At 38.1% G+C, this 17,027-nt stretch overlaps 1 long non-coding RNA gene across 2 annotated transcripts in view; it reads left to right on the plus strand.

The window, feature by feature from the left end:
- Nucleotides 1–16,076, plus strand: part of LOC114707630 — a 36,742-nt gene extending 20,666 nt beyond the window's left edge. Inside the window, exons 2-4 of one of the 2 annotated variants that reach the window (XR_005090786.1) lie at nt 13,307–13,358; nt 14,205–14,465; nt 15,101–16,076. This is a non-coding gene — a long non-coding RNA (uncharacterized LOC114707630). Of the gene's footprint in view, nt 1–13,306; nt 13,359–14,204 lie in introns of both variants that reach the window. The other variant, XR_005090785.1, reaches the window with a different exon arrangement.
- The last annotated feature ends 951 nt before the right edge of the window (nt 16,077–17,027 follow it).

Genomic DNA, 17,027 nt, shown 5'->3' on the forward strand with positions numbered 1-17,027 from the left:
AGATATTTGAAAGAGAGAGGTATGCTGTTGAAGGTGCTTGGCTTACAGAAGACTGCAGCTGTTAGAATCCACTTCTTACAGTAACTGGAAGAGATCCACAATATCAAATAAAATAACATTGGAAAATTCCTCAGAATTTATCTGCTTGTTTAATATGAGACACAACTAAGAATAATTGGTATTAACATTATTGGATCTTGTTTTGTGAATTCTATTGTGCTTTAACATCTAGAAAAGGATAAGAAGAACTCCACAGGTGCAAATAATGTTTTGTGTTCTAAAAATAAGTGTTCCAAGTATCATCAAGGTCACAGTTCTACATCTGAAGACAAAGGCCACGTATGGCTATATATCTCTTATCCTCCAAAGACTATTTATTACCCAACTACTATAAGCTATGTATAATTCTAGACAGTGGGAACATGGCATTGGGGAAAGAAAGCAAATACCTATATACTTATGAAGCTTTTATTCTGGTATGGGGCCACTGAGAATAAAAAAGCCTCATAATTAAGTTATATGATGACAACAAACACCTTAAGTATAATTAACAAAATGAAGAAAAACATGTAGTTGGGGAATGCCCCAACAGTTGGAGACTTCAGTGGTGGTGTGTTCCTTGATCCAGTGACTTATGAACTAAGTGTGAGCCTTAGAAATATTTAGACAAAAAATGAGGTCTGAGTCTGGAACAAATGAGAATTACCATCACTTGTTTGCAGAATTGATGGAGGATATAGAGTAGATCCTACAGACCCAAGGTAGAGAGTTTGCTTACTTCCTGGAACTGTGGGGCCAGATGCAGAGGGCTTTGCAGATAATCCTAATAATTTGATGTTAATAAAATGTGAGGATCTTCTTGTTTCAAGCTTCGACATCTTAAAAAGCCACTTTTTCTGCCTTGTTGAGAGCAGACTGGGTTGGGTTAGGTTCAAAGTAGAGAAACCAGTTTGGAGGATGTTGTAATCATCCAAGTTAAAGAAGGTAGTCTTAGGCTAGGGAGGTAACAATGCAGGTCTTAGGGAGAGGCGAGAACCTGTATAAAGCTGGGAGACAAGAGTCATCAAAATATGTTAGCAGATCGGATGGAGAAAAATGTGAGGGAAAATTGGAAGGTTCTTTGTTTGAGCATCTGAATGGAACATTAAATCCTTAAGCAGAGTGGAAAAGAGACCAACATTTGGAAGGATGGAAAGCCCCAGCCATGACATGCAAACCTGAAATGCTTCCTGTCTAGCCTTTACATACATGGATATGGAGCTCAAGGGAGAATGGTGAACGGCAGACATAGGCTTGAAAGAAGACCAAGACTGTGTGGCATTGAAAGTCATATCCAATATAAATACCGTCGTTGCACTGAAGGTAGAAGGGGTTTTAGAGAACAGGACAATGAAGCACTTGAGCATTAAAAGATCTTGGAAGTCAGGGTATGGGGTACCTGTGATCCTAGGAACTGGAAGGTAGACATAGGAGGATAGCAAATTTGAGAGTGGCATTGACTACACAGATAGACCTTCTGTCAACTAAATAAAAACAAAACAAAACAAAGGCTGGTAAAATAAGGAAGGACTGTCAAAAGAAACTAAAACTGAGAGGAACTGAGCAGAATAATCAATAGGTGTGGGATGAAATCAAGAGTACCTTTTGAAGGCCAAGTGAGTACTCAGTCAAGTGTCTCACTGATGAAAGGAGGTTTAAAAGGCAGCATGGAAGGGCTTGGCAATATGGAGGTCACTGGAGACATCTAATTAAGACCTAAGCATGGCTCAGTAGAAGTAAAAACAAGAGAAGGAAAGGAATCAGGATGGGCAATGGCAGATTTAGAGAGAGAGTTGGGTCAAAAGGATTAGATGTGTGTGGTCTTTAAAGAAAGAGAGAAAGAAATAAAGAACAATGTAAGTGAGATAATACCATATTTATGTACTAAGGAAACTTTGCAGGAAAGAGGGGAAAGTGCAGCTGCAGGGGAGAAGGCAGGGAGTCAAGGACCTGTTTCCTTGTGTAGGTCGGTAGAATGAAAGCAGCCTAGCACACGATTCAGTGGTTAGCTCCAGAAAGGCATGTAGGTATATTTGCTGTGGGCATATATGACAGTGGGTCCCTGGAAGAGTGCCTTCAGATCACTTCAAATTTCGAATCACAGAAGAGACTGACAACAGGAAGATGGGGAGTGATTAGAGGCAAGAGAAGGGTGAGAGGTATTTCTGAAAAGTGCCATCTAGGAGAATGGGTAAATTATTCATCATGCACAAGGAATGTTGAGTGGGTGTAAAGACAGGTATCTTTCTAGCAATGTCAACTCCAAGCTACTCAGCACTCTAGAACTAGTGAAAAGCTCACTAGATCTCTGAGGTCTTTGCTTTCCTCCTTTCTGCCTCTGCTTCTTGAAGAGTACAAGTGGAGTCACTGCCCCACTCACTAGCTAAACTGCACTGCTTGCAGTTTTGTGATTTCTGCATTACCTTCTCTAATTGCTTGCACTTCATAAATTAGTTCATCATTGCATTAATAATTAATGTTTATGGTGGGAGCCATGTTGAGCTAAGCTTGGCTTTATAAGTGAGCTAAGCTTTTTTTTTTAAACAAACAGATGTACTTGTTTCTGAATCAAGTGTGTAGATTGGAGTTATAGAAACACGGTTATGAGTTAGTGTTATTTTGAATTAGTAAAATAGTATCTAGGCCATAAAACCTTTTATTCAGAACAGTTTTATGAATGAAAAGAACATGTGTTTAATGATATAGAGGGAATATCCGTTTCAGTAGTTTCTGTTCTTACATGGTCAGAAAGGAAAGCCAAAGACTAGAGAGGGGAAATTCTTCAATTTTTAGGTCTATCAACTTAGCAAAAACTTTACATTTGTGTTCGGACTTTCTGTATCACATGAGAATGATACATACAAGAATTTCCTAGGCAAGGTAGATGGAGTCTGAATGTCTCCACTGACGATGTGCCTCCAAGCTTAAAGTATTAGTGAGATGTGAGAATGCTTTATTAATGCTCTAAGTCAAACTAAGAAAAGCCTAGAAATAACTAAGGTTATTATTAGCATTATGAAGAATAAAATGGGTAAGAAAATTTAGAGAGAAGTGAAAGAAATATATGTTCAAAATTAGATCCAAAACAAAACAAAAAATAAAGAAGAAACAAGTTTTTCTGAGCCTTGGTCCTGACTTAATCATTGACTAGAAACCTTAAACAAATCCTTTTGCTAGTGAAACTAACCCTTGCATTAAAAAATTCTGGCTAGAATGGCAAGTCCTCTAAAGAATTATTTAGTACTAAAGAATGGTTCTACAAAGTATTTAAACTATATAATCTATTAACATTTTATGTGAAAAGGTGTTGATGCTCATTTTATTTCTCAACAGCTAAAGAAAATGGGCCTTTAGTTTCATAGCTTCTTTAATAATACTGTAAGTAACAAAAAGGTAGAAAAGAGCACATTTATTCTAATTTCTCACTAATAATACTTGCTGTTTATAAGGCTGTTGGGCAAAATTGCTTTAATATATTAGTTTTATTTTAATTACATTTTATTGATATAGGAAAACTGTTTTTACTTTGTGCATTTGTCAAATTTTCTGTTTATAAAATATTTTGAATCGATGTCTTGTTTTACTAATGTAGAAAATGTTCATTTACAAATAAATATTTGACAATTCTCAATCTTCATTAATATAGCACCTCTTTCCACCAAACTATTCCTCATATTCTTAGGAAACATTTTTCAATGACTTCTTCAATGTTCCTAGAACTATTTGGTGTTATTACTGAGGTAATTTTTTTTCTGACTTCATATTCATGGATTTAAAAACCCATGCAAAAATTTTGATTTAGAAGTTGAGAAAAATGTAAAATATATTTTTGATGGTGTTTTGGTACTTATGTTGATTGTGGAGTTTTTTTTCCCTGGGTCTTCTTTGGATGGCATATTAACCAACCTTCCAATACCAATACATTTTTCCATCCTGAGAGTTGGTGATGTTACAGAATTTCAGTACAGTAATGGATGGCAAATCTACATTTTATTCCTCGTTTTTTGCTATTAAAGGTATGACGAGGTGGGCCTATGGCTCTGATTTTTTTACATTGTTTTGGTCAAGTTTTGTTTTTAGCTTACACTACCTTTATCAAATATGCTCTCCTTTCCTCTGTGCTCATTTGAAGTCTAAAAGAATTCTCCTCTATCACTGTGTTGTTAAAAAACAGCTTTGCCCATATTTTCTTTTATTATTAATTTGTTTTGCAACAATTTGATCCTTGAAACACATTAAAAGATTTTTCAAACATATAAGCCTGGAAAAGGAAGATACCTTATAGGAAGAAAACAACCTTACTGAGAATTGAAGATGAGGGGAATTCCAATCAGTAGTAGTTTATATACTGTAGATTTGTGCTTTTCTTAGCACTATGATCTGTCTTTAAAAATTTCTTCTCTTCCCTAAAGAAAATTTTTATAGAATATGCTATGTTTTGAATATTGTGGTTTCTGACATATTTTTAAGTGAACTTTTGTTCTTCTTAGAAAAAAGACTGTGAAATAACATACTTTTCCCCTAGTAGCATAAGTAGGTTGTAATGGGTCTCTATTTGATTTTCTTGGTCTATCCTTTGAATGTATTCCTCCAAATTAAATATAAGTTTAGTTATGTTGTACCCAAGGAAAGCAGAGAAGGAGCTGTGGCCATGACAAGCTTTATTTTTGCCTCTTTCTGCCCTCGTGTGTATGTGAGATAGAAAATGTAGCATATTTCAGTTCTAATGAGTTGTGTGAGTTCTCAAATGGGTAAGTTAGCACTGTGGGAAGGTTGTTTGTTTGTCCTGGACTGATCCTGGATTATTCGCCTATGTTAGCTGAAGAGCTGAAATGCAAGGCTGAATACATGACCCAGGACGAGGTCGCTAGGTCTGGTGACCAGGGTTTTTTTCTGGAACTTGTACAATCGATGTGTGTATGTTTGTGAAATTTTCTCACCCTAGAATATGATAATACTTTGGCCACTGTCATGTGAGAAAAAAAATCTGTAACTTCAAAGAAATATGGATCTATATACGTTGATACAGACTAGTTAGTAACCACAGAGCTGGGGCAGGAGGATCCACAGTTCTAGGCCAAATTGGGCTGTATAGAGCACCTCAGTTTTATCGACAAGGTGAGACTTTGTCTCAGAATAGAGAGGGATAGAGGAAAAAGGAGAGAAAGGGAGAGAGACAGGAAGACAGAGGGAGAAAGAGTCAGAGAGAGGGAGAGGGAAGAGGAGAGAGTGAGGGCCAAAGGAGAAAAGAAGGGACAAGACCTGCAGTGAAACCTATCAATTTAATCTATAAAATTAATATGCATTAATAATTTTATTAAAAAGAGAAGATCAAGATTGATTGAGCAAACACTGACAACAGACTAAGGAGTGCTGAGGAAAGTCTGTCCACATTTTCATGTTTACTTACCCTGGGGCAGAGACAGTCCATGGCAGAGATCCATCTTACTCAAGGCTGCCTTTCTACCCTGTCCCCCAGTGACCCACCTGTTTTGAATATTGGAAGACCTTGTTTCACTTCTGAATATTTTCAGGAAAGGAAGTTGTACATCTTTTTTAAAAACCTTTCCACAATAATCTCTATTTTTACTATATTTGATAATAACTCATGCCAAAATCTGCAATATTTTGTTGGCAGTGTTTACTACCTTCAGAACTGACAAACATTTCTTTCTCAACTGCATTTCTTCTGGGTTTTATCTATTATACCACGTCTCAGTTTCTGAGAAGATGTGATAGGTGGTTTTCACAAGAAATCACTGATTTCTTTTTCTTTCACGTGAACTCCAATGAGCAAAACATCTGTGAACACTTGATGTCGGAATGATAAGTTGGCTTCCCTCTTATGAGTTTCTCAAACCAAGTCACCCAGAGCAGGTTCACATCAGGATTATTTACTGGAGGACATTCAACACCATCAATACACAAAAGAGCGTTGCATTTTAAAAAGACAGCTGTAATGTGCAGCATTTCACAGTTCATTTTAAATCCAAACCCCTCAGTGTTTTCTATGAAGCATTACAGGTGAAGAATAAGTTATCAGAACAGACTCTGGAAGATATTGATTTATCAGCATCGTTTTTCCTAATGTAGGTAAAGCAGTTATAAGGAACAAATAGATCTTTTGCATATTAATTAGCCTTGCAAAGGTAATCATGAAAACAATCCTTTCCCTGTTCATGCTCCTTTTCTCTTTCTTCCCAGCAAACGCTTATACCTTGTATCATATATGGAAGGATTTGCTTGATTCATCATCCTCCATAGGTACAAAAGGAACAGTGGGTGGAAATAATACACTTACCTGTAGTTTATAAAGTAGTAGGGTGACTACATGAATACGTTAAAGGGCTGGGAGTGCTGGTGCACGCCTTTAATCCCAGCACCTGGGAAGCAGAAGCAGACAGATCTCTGTGAGTTTGAGGCAAGCCTGGGCTACATCCTGAGACCCTGTCTCAAAAAACCAAACCAAAACAAAACAAAACAAAACAAAACAAAACAACAACAACAACAAAATTACATTAAAGGCACTGTGAAAAAATATCCCATTGTCCTATAATGAAATTGATAGACGGGCTGTTTTAAAGGATACTCTTATAACACATGGATGCATTGAGAATCACGGTATTATTTTGTAATTTACTAATATTTCCAAATTTGCAGTCATTTATTTATTTATTTTTAAAGACTTATTTTTGTTTTATTTTATATATTTTAAAATAAATACACTATTTATTTTTGCATTCTAGCTACAGTTTTCCCTCCCTTCTCTCCTCCCATCCCTTCCCCACCTCATCCTCCTCTGTTCCTACCCCCCAATCTGCTCATCCTCAGTTTCTGTTTAGGAAAGGGCAGGTCTTCCATGAGTATCAACGGAACATGGCATAGCAAGTTGCAGTAACTCTAAGCACTTCCCATGTATTAAGGTTGGGCAAGGCCACCCAGTATGGGGACTAGTGTCTCAAAAGCCCGCAAATAGTCAGAGACAGCCTGTTTCCACCATTAGGAGTCCCACAAGAGGACCAAGCTACACAACTGTAACATATATGCAGAGGGTCATTCCCATGCAAGATCCCTGGTTGTTAATTCAGTCTCTGTGAGGCAACTAAGAGCCCAGCTTAGTTGATTCTGTGGGTTTTCTTGTGGTGCCTCTCTGGCTTCTACAATCCTTCCTCCCCCTCTTCCTCAGGATTCCCTGAACTCTGCTTAATGTTTAGCTGTGGGGCTGCATCTGTTTCCACCAGTTGATGGATGAAGCCTCTCTGATGACAGTTCGGCTAGGCACCAATCTGGTCACAGGAAATGGCCACTTGAGGCTACATATCTGTTATTGCTAGCAGTCTAAGCTGGGGTCTTCCTTGTAAATTCCTGGGAGGTTCCCTTGAGAAAGATTTTTACCTGACCCCGAAATGTTCCCCTTTCCAGTAGTCTCAGCATTCCCTCCCTACATCCCCTCCCCAACCTGATCGCTCATGTTCCCATCCTCATCTGCCCTCAATCCACTCATGAAATCTCTTCTACTTCCCCATCCCAGGGAGACTCAGGTGTCCCTTCATGAAACTTTCTTGTTATCTAGTCTCTCTAAGTCTGTGGATTGTAACATAGTTATCCTTTATTTTCCAGCTAATATCCACTTATGAGTGAGTACACACCATGTTTGTCTTTCTTGGTCTTAGTTACCTTACTCAGGATGATTTTTTTTCTAGCTCCATCCATTTGCCTTTAAATTTCCTGGTGTCCTTGTTTTTAACAGCTGAGTAATAATGCATAGTGTAAATGTACCACATTTTCCTTATCCATTCCTCAGTTGAGGAACCTCGGGTTGTTTCCAGTTTCTGGCTATTACAAATAAAGCTGCTGTGAACATAGTTGAGCAAGTGTCCTTGTGGTATGATTGAGCATCCTTTGTGTATATGCCCAAGAGTGGTTATGCTGGATCTTGCAATAGATTGAGTCCCAGTTTTCTAAGAAACCGCCACACTGACTTCCAAAGTGGCTGTACAAGTTTGTACTTGCACCAGCAGTGGAGAAGTGTTCCCCTTGCTCCACATCCTCTCCAGCATGAGCTGTCACATGTGTTTTTGACTTTAGCCATTTTCACATGTATAAGGTGAAATATCAGAATTGTTTTGACTTGCATTTCCCTGTGGCTACAGATGTTGAACATCTCAGTAAGTGGTTCTGGGCAATTTGAAATTCTCTTTTTAAAGGAATTTTTTTTTATTATTATTGTGTGTGTGCAAGTCATTCCATGGAAGTGAAGTTATAAACCACCAGGCATGTATGATGGGGACTGAATCAGAGTCCTCTGCAAGAGCTGAAGGATTAAATGTCCTCTTACAGCTTTCAGCATTTAAACCCTATTGTAGAATATCACTTTAATTATGCAAACATGTGTTGCTGTTTCACTTTGCCTGCCTGAGCCACCTGATTGGTCTAATAAAGAGCGGAATGGCCAATAGCTAGTCAGAGAAAGGATAGATAGGGCTGGCAGGCAGAGAGAATAAATAGGAGAAGAGAAAAAGAACAAGAGAAGAAGAAAGAAGATAATGAGCCAGAAAGAGAGGGACATGCCCAGGGCCAAAAACCAGGTACCCGCTAGCCAGCCAGACACTGGAGGAAGCAGGAAATTAAGGCATACCGAAAGAAAGGTAAAAAGCCCCGAGGTAAAAGGTAGATAATAAAGAAGCAGGTTAGTTTAAGTTAAAGAAAAAAAGCTAGCCAGAAACAAGCTTAGGCTAGGCGGAACATTCATAACTAGTAAGAAGTCTCCATGTCATGATTTTGGAGCTGTTTGGTGACCCAAAAGAATAAGTCTTTAACTCCTTTAACTCTTACTTCAATAATGTTGAGAGGTGATTAGGCCATGAGGGCTCTGTTCTCATGAAAAGATTCATTTAATCATCTCTAGAGTAGGTTTGTCATCAGTAAATACATTTGCTAGAGCAGTATATGCTCAGCTCCTTTTCTTGGCTAAAAGTATACTCTTTTGCCCTGATCATAGGATATTCTGGAAGGGGGGATAGAATGATTGCAATAGCCAGATGACTGGGATGTCTGATGCTAGATAGTGTCTTATAGGCATGACAGGGAAGCTGCATACGTGAAATCTCTATACAACATGGCTGGATAAGCAAGACTTGAATAATGGCAGTATCAATCCACAATGTCATCATGGTTAGTGGGAATTTCACAAAGCTTCATACCTTGATGAGGATGTACAAGCAATCAATAGCTGCTTTTGAGAGAATCGGTCTTTCCTGTAGATGAGCTTCCTGATAAGTTATCCAATTTCAAGTGGTCAGCCATAAACACAAGTACATAAGAGTGACTCTAAATGAGCTCAGTAGGTGTGTGTGTGTGTGTGTGTGTGTGTGTGTGTGTGTGTGTGTGTGTAAAACAGTAATAATTATAGAGGAAGATGTCATAATTTGAGGAGTTAAAGGAGACATGAAAGGAAGTAGAAGTGGAGGGGGTGGAATGATTTAAACACAGTACTCATGTATGAAATGATTAAAGTTATTTTTCTTTTAAAAGAAAAGGTCTATATTGCCAGAAAGTCTCATTAAAGGAAATGCTGCTGGCAAATTCTTTGAAAAGGAGAAGAGCCACAGGGAAAGGCTCAATTTCCTTAGATGTTATGTAACATTTGGAGAAATATAAACAATGCCACCCATTCTGATGCTACCCATCAGAAATGGGGAACAAGTATTGGAAACTTCCATAAAAGTCATCCTTATCATAAAGTAGCAGAAAACTTGACTGAATTATGCCCATGCCTGAAGGCTTTGTGGAAGGAGAAGCTTAACATTAGGGAGCTGGAACATTTACTGTAAGAAACTTCTAAGCAGAATATTCAAGGACCCACAGCCTTCTTGTAGGTGATTACAGTAAAATGAGAGAGAACAAAATAATACAGATATGAAATTTATAATTAAAAGCAAACAAAGAAGAGGAGATGATGTGGCCAAGCTGCCCTTTGATAAATGAATAAGCATGAGTAAAAGAAAGCTAGGTGTTCTTCATCAAGATAATACAAAAATATCCTGCAGTAATTCAGAGGTTTTGCAGGCTGCCTTCAACTGTCAGAGGTCCAGTGATCAAGAAGGGCAGAATGGCTCTGGAATATGGACCTGGGTGCTATCTGTGGACTTGTTGTCTAGTTTCATGGCCTCAGGGATATCCTACCTACGTTGTATGCAGTTCCTTGCTACCCTAGCTGTGCCTCAAGAAGCCTTAGGGTCAGCTTGGGTAATAGGTCTGGAGGGTACAAATAGTAAAGTCTGGAAGGGCTCCATTGGCACTGATTTAGCAATCATGTAGGACACTAGCACTGTGGGGAATGGCTTCTGGCACCTACATCTCAAAGGAATTCATCAACAGTCTAGAGGCCCAGGCACAGACTTGTTGCAAGGGAAGGTATGGAGCTCATAGTTTATAGGATATTTTTCTCACATTTGATTTCAATGGTTTTGTTTTATGTTTTGGTTTGTTTTGTTTTTGTAGAAAGAATCCAGAGTTATACCCTTGAATGTCCATAGTTTCAACTACAACTTTGGAGCTGGGCCTTCTGAGTTTGTGATTAAAGACAGAGTATGAGTCAGAATCAAGTACAGGGACACTGACCTTTCTGTCGAGACTGGCTTAGTAGAAGGCCACCATAGGGCAATAGGAATAACTGCTTTATTGTGTCTCCTTCCTTGTCTGGAAGTATGAATACCAAGCAATACTGCCCCTAACCTTCCAGATGGGTCCTTAATGGTCTGATTCAAATTGTCATTGGAAAGTTGAGGCCTAGATCTCCAGTGAACCCTGGATAGACAAGTCTTGGGGTAGGACTTCTTTATAAGGGCTAAGTATACAAAGGAAGAGACTGGCAAGAGCTACATGTGTTCTCTGGAGCCAGACACATGAAACTGGAGTCCAGGAAGCCTTCAAGTTCTAGTGGAAAACTAGCAACTCAGTAGAAAAACTAGGTAGGATAGAGAGTAGGAATCAGCTTTCTAACAAAAATCATGTCCTCTGTAGAGAGAAGTCAATCTAGAGCTTGGGCTTTTAGTACATCCTTCCTGGCATCATTATGTGAATACATAATGCTGGCATATAGTAGCCCTGGCAGGGTCCTGAAGGAGACAAAACCTTATCTAGTTAAATACAGATGTTTCACTTGACTTCATGAATTTCTCCACAGCAAACTTTGTGCATTCTGCTCACACTCTCAAGACCCACCAGTGAAGGAAATCAGAGTCCTAGGGACTGGGGATACTATTGGATACTCCTGTCTTCCTACACTTCTTTTTGCCACTGTTATGCTTACTCCATTAATCTAGGTGTTAGTGAATGAGAGGAATGGTAAAGTGTCCTCCACTGCAATTCTGGGCAATAAATGGAGGGACATAAGAAGGAAACAAGGAGATGAGATAAAGGGAGGGACCCTATGACTACTTGCTTAGAGTTTTCAACTTCTGATTGCTTAGGTCCTTCTAAATATCAGGAGTTGGAGTTGACCTTACTCTAAAGTATTACCAACAGAATCTCTGTGTGAGGCTTAGGTATCTTCTTAAAGATATATTTATTATTTTTGTTTCATGTGTCTATGTGAGTGTCTGCATGAATGTGTCTGTCTCTGTGTCTTTGTGTCTCTATCTCTCTTTGTCTGTCTGTCTCTCTCGATAGCTCACTTACTCTCCTCTCTCTCTCTCTCTCTCTCTCTCTCTCTCTCTCTCTCTCTCTCTCTCTCTGTGTGTGTGTGTGTATGATCCTCTGGAACTTATATAAATGGGTAGTTGTGAACCTCCTGAGTTGGTACCGGGAACCAAACCCAATTCCTCTGCATGAAGAGCAAGTGCTCTTAACCACTTAGCCATCTCTCCAGCTTGGGATTTTTTTTTTTCTTTTTTGCTTCTTGGATGACTAATATATGCAGGCAGAAATGAGATCTAGTGGATATCTATCAAGCCATTACACAAACATGAAAGAATGGTCAATTGTGTAAAACCAATGATTTATAAGTATATACACATCATAACACATATTAATACATACACATTTATAATATATGCATTAAAAAGCACACAGAGCTACTCCTTTTAATTATTCTTTTAACTGCTCTATTTATATAAATTCTATTAAGATGTTTTACTCCAAGTATGCTCTGTCAAATGTCAGTTCCTGAGTATTTATAGGCAGAGGAAATAAGGAAGATGAATTTCCTTGTTTGGGAACTACATAAAACAGAGTTCCTATAGTTGTTTCCTTTTCATTCCCCTTTCTTCTGTCTTCTCATCTTCCACCCTGACACTCCCATTCCTCCATCTTTCCCTTACTTCCTTTTCCTCCTCTTTCTTCCTTCCTACGTGGGATGGTCGAATCTGAAGCATGTTCTAATGCTAGTTGAACAGAGATTATATTTTCTTCTCTTGTGGACATTACTCTAAAGGTGTCTTTGGAAGCATTTGCAAAGCAACGCTGTAAGTATAGGAGGGCAGAAATATGAAGATAGCTTCTTCAGGGTAAGCTCATGTTATCTGATGGCTGCCTCCTTAAAGCTTGGCAACGTTCAGGATGTGGGGTATTTCTCAATACCGTCCTCGATTATGTAATAAATAGTTCAATGAATACTTGTGAAGACGTTATCACACCACTCAGCTCACAACTAGGGGAACATTCCAAAGAAGGAGCCCAGTTTACATGATTTGACTTTTGAGGACAATCTTCTTCTTCTTTTTTTCTTCTGTTTTTCTCTTTAAAATAGCCCTGGCTATGTAAGAATGAATACGTAAGCAGATATCCTTGTGTAAATATACATGACAGTAGAAGTCTGGGTCAATTTTCTTTTCTTTTCACAACTGTTTGATAATTTCTGAGAATAATCAAATTCTGAAAGCTATCCTCAAAATCTGAGCTAATAATTTAGTTTTTCTAAAAAGGAGAAAATTCCCCTTTGAAAAAAATGTAGTTGCTAATGTATAGCAAAAAATTGATTTCAATATGGAGGATAGGAGATGAGTGTGACTCGTTTTTTTCATGGTGTCCCTGAGTTCATTGGTGAATGAAAAGGAACCATGAAGCATTTGGTGAATATTTGGCAGAAGTACTAGACACCACATGTCTGAAGAGTTTCTGAAAATAAGATCCACTGTCTTACCATCGCTCCTTTGAGGACACCATCATTGTGGTATGCTTTCCGTTACTGTGATAAAACACTGACAGAAACAAATTGGGGAAGGAAGGCTTTATTTTGCTTTCAGGTTACAATCTTTGCTTTCAGGTTACAATCGAGGGAAGCTGAGACATGAACCTGAAGCAGGAGTCTGAAGCAGGTATGTTGCTTACTGGCTTGTCCCCCTGGATTGCTCAGCTACATTCCTTATACAGACCATATCCTCTGGGCCAGGGATGGCACTATTTACAGTTGACTTGGCCATTCTACATCGGTTAGCAACCACGAAAATGTCCCACAGACAAATCCACAGACTCACATGATGAATGCAATCCTTCAAATTGATATTCCTTCTTCCCAGAGATGTCTAGGTTTGTATCAAGGGATTAGAAAACCAGCCAGCATTTTGCATTTTGTCTACACTACATTTAATACTGTTCAATACATTTAAACACTAACAGAGAAAACAGACTTGATAAAGAACCCTGGCAGGGTTAGGAATTTCTGATGTCCCTTTAGTTCATCATTAGAGATCTGTCAGATCCTCTCAGTGTTCTGGGGGAAAGGACTCTTACCCCACTTGCCTAACGAATCTGAACATACAAGAGCCCATCAAAATTTAGTGAAAAGGAGAGAAGGTCTGAGAATGAGCCAAAGCAAGAGCCATTCTTTTATAGGAAAGAATTCTTTTTAACTTAGAAAGAATGATGGATATATAAATATTCCCATTAAAAAAAAACCCTCATGGGATGATTTCTCTTTTAAAGAAATTCGATCTTTGCTTGGTGGTGACAGAAAGAAGTGATCTAAGCAATAAACACACCTACACAACATGTTGATTACAGTATTGAAAATTTCACTACTCTCTATTGTTCTTGAGGTCATAGGTTTTGTCTTGTTTGTGAGCCTCAGAAAGTTATTATTAGATTTGTTTTCTTTGTAGAATATTTTCCACTTTAAAAATGTTTATTCTAACTATTTTTATCTTCTTTGTTTATTTTGCCAGGTTCTTTTCCGTCACCACCAAATCAGTTTGAGTCAGAGTAGAAGAAGCTCCAGCACATCGGTATCACCACCATTGCCATTGCTGTCCTCATGTTTCAGTGGGCATCACCTCCTGAAAAAGAAAAGATTATACAAGGGGAATTTATTTCAATAGCCTTTTATTTTACTGAAAACTGTATATGTCTAACGTAAAATTATATTTTATTCAGCCACCAGAGGGAGCCTCCAAATGTATGGATTCTGAAAAAGAAATATGACTGAAGTAAGTGTCAACTTTATAAATCTTATGATTGACAATTAAAAGCCCAATCCATTCCATGCCATTGGGTTCCATGATTCTTTTCACCCAGAAGGTGTCTAAGGTCTTCTCCTGATACATGTGCCACATCATTTTGATTAATAGTTCTTATAGAATAGACTATTTTTTGCATGATTTTGATTTTTGTCATAGTTTGAGTGTTTCTGGTATTTTAATTTTACAATTTGATTGTTGAGGCTCATCAATTTCTTGCTTCAAAAGTATTTTTCTTCCATACTTCTTTTTGATCCTAGATCTTACAGGTGTATTTTTAGTCTTCAAATTGATGATCTTTATCCACATATATTTTTTTTCTGTAACCCCCAAATTGAGGGTTTGTCACATCTCTTCCTTTCCATATTTATTTATTTTGATACATTGCTTGTCTGGCCAGGTTTTATTATTAAATATTTAAGAAGAGTCCTGGGGTTTTAGAGTTATGAGTCTTTTTTATATTTGGAAATGTCAGCCTAATACATGTTTGACAAATAGGGTGAACATGATATTCTCAGGTGGTTTCCTTCCATCATCTGCAATTTCATTTTCTCCCATGGAGAATCAAGTGTTTCAAAAATTTCCCACAAATATTATTTACACAGTGCATGAGGAAGGATGTTATCCAACTGCTTCCTGCAGGCAGAGCTGACTATCTTTCATAATTAAGAGCTCTGGACCTCCCAGAAATGCCCTTCTTTGATTGCTAAGCACCTTGTAAGTAAACTTCAGTCACCGTGTCCTTGTGGCTTTCTGGTGTGCTCTCTCTCTCTCTCCATCCCTCATTATATAGACTTATGCATTTATCATGATACTGTTACCACAGTAGTTAAGGTAGTAAATATAAGTAAATATATCTATTATGTCAAAGAATTTCCTCTTATCTCCTATCTATTGTGATAAGGACACTTATGGTAGTAGCACAACCCTAGGGAAGGACAGCTCTTGAAAGAATTCTGTTTGTCAACTGCTTCTGCATCCTGCTGTCAAGTGTCCCAATTTTTTTTTCACACAGTAATGTCATCAATCATGTTTTGTGGCTGTGAAAAACTGTTGTTCACAGAGGTTAAGCAAATTATCCAAGGTCACAGAGCAGATGAGTGAAGCCTGGGAACTGATCCAGGACTCTGAACTGCTGGGTTGACATATTGTCAACCATTGCTTCACACAGCTGCAGGCTGGCCTGCTCCTTACCATTGCGCTTAATAAAAGTCAGCTATTTTAACTCTCAACCTGAGTTGAAGTCAATGGAATTTCACTAAAATTACTAGAATGTTGTCTCAGTAGAAAAATGAATTTTGAATAATGAATAGAGGTGAAACTGATTCATTCCAAGTCAGTATTGACATAGTCATCCTTCTTTTCTTTCTTTTAACTTCTTATTCTCCTGAAACTGCTTACAGAAGTGCAGTATTTCCACAAAAGGTTTCCATGAAGACACCACGATATTCATGAATTTCATGAATATCAACATTTTAGACAGAGTATTCCTTTGATATTTGTATAATTACATAATAATTGTATGTTGATCACTATGTGGATAAATAAAGGCTATTTTCAAATAAAGTAAAATATGAAATATGTCAACTCACCATTTTGAATTTTTCTGCACCAAGCACAGGTATTCTCCAACAAATACGTATTTAATGGCTCACTTGATGCTGGCCTTCTAGTAGCCAAATGAGCTCATTGACTTTGCACCTTCGGAGTCTAAGGAAAGATAATGTCTCTCAGCGACAAACAAAGTCAGTAGGTCTACTTCACTGAGATTGCTGCCTGGACCAGCTGCTTTGCCATTTGCAGTAACAGATACCCATGAGCACACAAGTCAGGCCTTGCAGTCCGTCGCTTGTTTGGAGTTTCTTCAGCACTGGTTTGTCCCCCATTACCTCTGCTGTACCTTCAGAAACAGCCGGAGGCCTAGTTTTGTGCACTTTGGGAAACAGATTCATACTCGGCTCTAGTAAAGACACATGAGTGCTGCCTCCTCTGCCTACCACAGGGGGCAGCCCATGACTAATAAAGTGTTTAAAGAAACACTAAGGAAAAGTAAGGAAATACAATAAAAATGTTAAAACAGATTTCCAGTGTCATTTTTAATAGCGCATTGCATCACTGGGGTTTATTTCACTTATTTAAAAATAAACAACTCTTCATTAATGCTGAGGATGTATGCAATCAGACCTTAATAAAACTAGGGTTTAAGAGTGTTTTACAGAAAGCAATTTCTTCATGTTTATGTTTTTATGCTTCTTATTTCAGATTTAATAATTCCATGAAAATGTTTCGCTCAGTGTCCCAGCTTTGTCACACTCTCACAAATAAATAATGCACTCCTTAGAAAACATCCTTCCCAAAGGAGAAAGTGCTGTAAGCATTCATTTTGACTTGTCTTGGAGGCAGTGGTTTTCATCTTTTGTGATACATTTTTAAAAGCCTGAGCAAAAGTGCATAAAGCATAGTTACTCTTAATGAGATGAGCTGCATGCAAAATTCAGAACTCTCAAGGCTACTGAGGCACATGAAGAAATA

The sequence above is a fragment of the Peromyscus leucopus genome, chromosome 2 (assembly GCF_004664715.2).
Source record: "Peromyscus leucopus breed LL Stock chromosome 2, UCI_PerLeu_2.1, whole genome shotgun sequence".
Taxonomy (NCBI): domain Eukaryota; kingdom Metazoa; phylum Chordata; class Mammalia; order Rodentia; family Cricetidae; genus Peromyscus; species Peromyscus leucopus.